Source organism: Gorilla gorilla, chromosome 2 (assembly GCF_029281585.2).
Source record: "Gorilla gorilla gorilla isolate KB3781 chromosome 2, NHGRI_mGorGor1-v2.1_pri, whole genome shotgun sequence".
Lineage (NCBI taxonomy): Eukaryota > Metazoa > Chordata > Mammalia > Primates > Hominidae > Gorilla > Gorilla gorilla.
In genome coordinates, this window is record NC_086017.1 from 23,283,496 (window position 1) to 23,288,711 (window position 5,216).

Genomic DNA, 5,216 nt, shown 5'->3' on the forward strand with positions numbered 1-5,216 from the left:
CAGCTGGGCCAACATGGTGAAACCCCGTCTCTACCAAAAAATACAAAAATTAGCCGGGAGTGGTGGCACACGCCTGTAATCCCAGCTACTGGGGAGGCTGAGGTGGGAGAATCACTTGAACCCGTGAGGTGGAGGTTGCAGTTAGCTGGGATAGAGACACTGCATTGCACTCCAGCCTGGGTGACAGAGTGAGACCCTGTCTCAAAAATATATTTATAATAATAAAAAATTAAAAAAAAACTCACAGTGAAATGTCACTTCTATTAGGAAGTGAAATGTCACACCTATTAGGATGGCCACTATTGAAAAAAAAAAAAAAATAACAGCTCTTGGCAAGAATGAGAAGAAATCAGAACCCTTGTTCTGATGTGGGAATGTAAAATGGTATAATCGCTGTGGAAAACAGTATGATGGTTCCTAAAAAAATTAAAGATAGAATTGCTATATGATCCAGCAATCCCACTTCTGGGTACATGTCCAAAAGAAGTGAAAGCAGAGACTCCAATGGATATTTGCACGTGCATGTTCATAGCAGCATTATTCACAATAGCCAAGAGGTGGAAAGAACTTAAATGTCTATTGACAGATGAATGAATACAGAAAATGTACTCTGTTCATATGATGGAATATTACTTAGCCTTAAAAGGGAAAGGAATTCTGAGCCATACTACGACATGTATGAACCTTGAGGACATTATGCTAAGTGAATAAGCCAGTCACAAAAGGAAAAATACTGTGTGATTCCACTTACATGAAGTACCTAGGGCAGTCGATTTCATAGACAGAAAATGGAATGGGGGGTGCCAGGGGCAAAGGGGAGGGGAAATAGCGAGTTAGTGTATAAGGAGAAGAGAGTTTCAGTTTTGCAAGATAAAAAAAGTTCCAGAGGGCCAGGCGTGGTGGCTCAAGCCTGTAATCCTAGCACTTTGGGAGGCTGAGGTGGGCAGATCACCTGAGGTCAGAAGTTCAAGACCATCCTGACCAACATGGTGAAACCCCGTCTCTACTAAAAATACAAGAATTAGCCGGGGGTGGTGCGGGTGCCTGTAATCCCAGCTATTGAGGAGGTTGAGGCAGAAGAATCACTTGAACTCAGGAGGTGGAGGTTGTGGTAAGCAGAGATTGTGCCATTGCACTCCAGCCTGGGCAAGAGAGTGAGACTCCATCTCAAAAAAAAAAAAAAAAAAAAAAAGAAAGAAAGAAAAAGAAAAAAGAAAAAGGAAAAGAAAAAGAAAAAGAAAAAATAGTTGTAGACACCTGTTGCACATGGCTATTTAACACTACTGAACTGTATACTTACCCATGGTTAATATGGTAAAGTTCATGATTTTTGTTTTTTGTTTTTTTTTTTTTGAGATGGAGTTTCGCTCTTTTTTTGCCCAGGCTGGAGTGCACTGGTGTGATCTCGGCTCACTGCCCCCTGGGTTCAAGCAATTCTCCTGCCTCAGCCTCCCAAGCAGCTGGGATTGCAGGTGCCCGCCACCATGCCTGGCTAATTTTGTGTTTTTAGTAGAGATGAGGTTTCACCATGCTGTCCAGGCTGGTGTTGAACTCCTGACCTCAGGTGATCGGCCAACCTCGGCCTCCCAAAGTGCTGGGATTACAGGCATGAGCCACCGTGCCTGGCTGGTGTTTGTGTGTGTGTGTGTGTGTGTGTGTGTGTGTATGTGTGAGAGAAGTCTTGCTCTTGTGCCCCAGGCTTGAGTGCAATGGCTCGATCTCACCTCACTGCAACCTCTGCCTCCCAGGTTCAAATGATTCTCCTGCCTCTGCCTCCCAAGTAGCTGGGATTAAGGCTCCTGCCACCACGCCTGGCTAATTTTTGTATTTTTTAGCAGAGACGGAGTTTCACCATGTTGGCCAGGCTGGTCTCGAACTCCTGACGTCAGGTGATCTGCCTGCCTCGGCCTCCCAAAGTGCTGGGATTACAGACGTGAGCCACTGCGCCCGGCCTGGCTGGTTTTTACTACAGTTAAAACTCAGACACTGGTAGCCAAATCTTGTTAAATTTTCAAATGCTTCCCTTACCCTCCCATGTTGCCAAATTCATTCCTACTTGTCACTGAAGCTGCAATGTCCAGTCCATGGATGGCTTATTTCACACAGCTTCTGGTGTAGGTTCCATCAGCTGGGAAAACTTTTCAGGTGGGAGTAACATGAAGCACATTTCTTTCTTTTTTTGTGTGTGTTTTTTGTTTTTTTATTTTTTTGTTTTTTTGAGATGTAGTCTTGCTCTGTCGCCCAGGCTGGAGTGCAGTGGCACAATCTCAGTTCACTGCAACCTCCACCTCCCGGGTTTAAATGATTCTCCTTCCTCAGCCTCCCCAGTAGCTGGGATTACAGGTACCTGCCACCATGCCTGGCTAATTTTTGTATTTTTAGTAGAGATGGGGTTTCACCATGTTGCCCAGGCTGGTCACGAACTCTTGACCTCAAGTGATCCACCCCCCTCAGGCTCCCAAAGTGCTGGGATTACAGGCGTGAGCCACCTCACCCCGCCAGTCTTTAAGGTCTTGAGCTAGGTCTGGACCCATAGGCAGATTGGATCTGGATCCTGGGCTCTGAAAGGTCACACTTAGTGGTGGAGACAGACATAAGAACAAATAATGAAGATGAAGCCCATGCAGGCTGTGTTCATCCAGGCACAAATGTTTAGTGGATGCAGATTGGTGCCAGGCACTGTGCTGGGTACATGCAGTAAACAGAGATGTCACCTCTGCCCTCTTCGAGCTTTCAACCTAGTGGAGGAAGTGAGTTAACAGGTGAGTAAACAAATATGTCTGTGTACGCATGGGTAATGGTACAAAGTCTGGTGAATACTCTGAAGGGCATGAACAGGATGCAGCGATGGAGAACACCAGGCGTGGAGGGGTGCTGCTTACATTTGGTGGCCAGGGAAGACCTCTCCCGTCACGTAGCACAGTTATTGGCATGCAGTCCCCACCCTTCAGTGTTCAGTGTTGGTGGCTTCCGACTGCATGTCCCTGTGATTCAGCCTGTGGGCTTCCTCTGGCTTCAGGGGCGTGCCTGGCCAGTGTGAGGCAAATCAGAATTGTGGGGGTTTAACATCCCTGGCAGTAGCCCTCAGCAAATGATGGACAGGAGTTAGAGGATGAATATTCCAGCCACTGGAGCCCTGCGCACCCACAGCTGTCTTCTGCTTGTTGACATACCTTGTACTGGCTCCCTTCTGTCCCTTTCTTACCCCCTCTGACTCGCTCACCAGTACTTCTGGAATCACCTTCCAAATGAACCATTTGCATCAGATCTGTGTCTCAGGGCCTCATTGTAGGGGAGCTCACACTAAGACAGAGGTGACATTTACCCCAAGGCCTGAAGGATAAGAAGGAGCTGGTTAGCTAGAGTGTTGCAGGGACAGCTGTGGTGGCTGGAAGAGCATATGTGAAGACCCCATTTGAATCTACCATTTCCCAGAAACTGAGAAAGCTATTAAAACCTCCCCCAAAAAGTTCCAGGCCCACATAGTTTTGTGGGAGAATTGTTTCTAACTTCAAAGAGCAAAAAATGCAAATATTATTTAAGCTTTTCTAGAACACTAAATGATTTAATTTATTTTTATAAATCCAATATTAACACTGATACCAAAATTCTACCAACATAGGACACAAATTAAAGGTAGAGACCTATTTCATATATATTGCCAAAATCCTAAATAAAATATTGGCAAATGGAATTCAGTAGTTCTTCAAATGGCCTCACGGAGTTCACCTTAAGAATGCAAGAAGAGCTCACTAGATGACATCTATTACTGTAATATGTCATATTAAATAATCAAAGGGATAAAACTATCTCAACAGATTAAAAAAAAGTTATTTGACAAAATCCAACATCCTTTCCTTGACTAAAGAAAGTCCTTAGTAGAATCAGAATAGACTCATATTTCCTTAACATGAAGAAATGTATGTGTATCAATATACACATATAAACATATTCATATATCTTTTTTGTCTGTTTTTGTTTTTGTTTTTCCTTTTTGTGCAGTACAAGATCTCGCTGTGTTGCCTGGGTAGATCTTGAACTTCTGGGCTTAAGCGATCTTCACACCTCTGCCTCCCTAAGTGCTGGGATTACAAGCGTGAACCACTGCGGCTGGCAAACATACTCATATTTATCTCAACTTGTGGGACTAGAAAGGTCTGTATGTGAATGAATTTCTGCTTTGAGGAGTGTGTGTCCACAGGTCATAAACTGCAGGCTCTAGGGTGCTCATTATCTTAAATGGCTACATGTCATCTTTTCACAAATGTCCTCTGGTATGGAAAAAGTAGTGATTAAAGATGAATTTCAGGATAGGTTACCTGAGATATGCTTCAGAATAGGGGCCAGAGGTGGGAATGGAAGAAGATACAGATCAAACAGGTTTGCTCTGAGTTCATCATAATTTTTTTAGATTTTTTTTTTTTTTATTGATACGGAGTCTCACTCTGTCGCCAGGCTGGAGTGCAGTGGCACGATCTCGGCTCACTGCAACCTCCCCCTCCCAGGTTCAAGTGATTCTTCTGCCTCAGCCTCCCAAGTAGCTGGGATTACAGGTGCACACCACAACGCCTAGCTAATTTTTTGTGTTTTTAATAGAGACGGGGCCTCACCATTTTGGCCAAGCTGGTTGCGATCTCCTGACCTCAAATGATCCGCCTGCCTTGGCCCCTCAAAGTGCTGGGATTACAGGTGTGAGCCACCACGCCCAGCCAAGCTGATCATTATTGAGCTGATCAATACTGAGGCCAGATGATGGGTACACAAGACTCACTTATACTCTTCCCTCTACATTTGCGTATGTTTGGCATTTTCCATAATAAAAAGAAGGGGGAAAAAAACCCTTAAAGTCATGCTAACCCTGCAGGACCAGGAAGCAGTGCCCAGTCACCCTGCTGGGACCCAGCTGAGGTTAGGGAAGATGACACAGGACATAAAGTCAGCCCCATTCCCTCCCTCACTGCAGGCAAGCTTGGGCAGGCATTTGACCAGGAAGGTTGAATGGGGCTGGAGAGCTAGACATCAAGTTCTGCTCTGCGGGCCTTCTGTGCCCAATCGCATAGCAGTGTGTGAACCAGCAAGGCTCCAGGCACCGGGCGCTCCAACCACAGCAGCTCCTGTGCCCCTTTGCTCCCAGAAAAGGCCACATATTATACAATTGCATTTATGCGAAACGTCCAGAATAGGCACATCTATAGATCCAAAATGTGGATTCATGG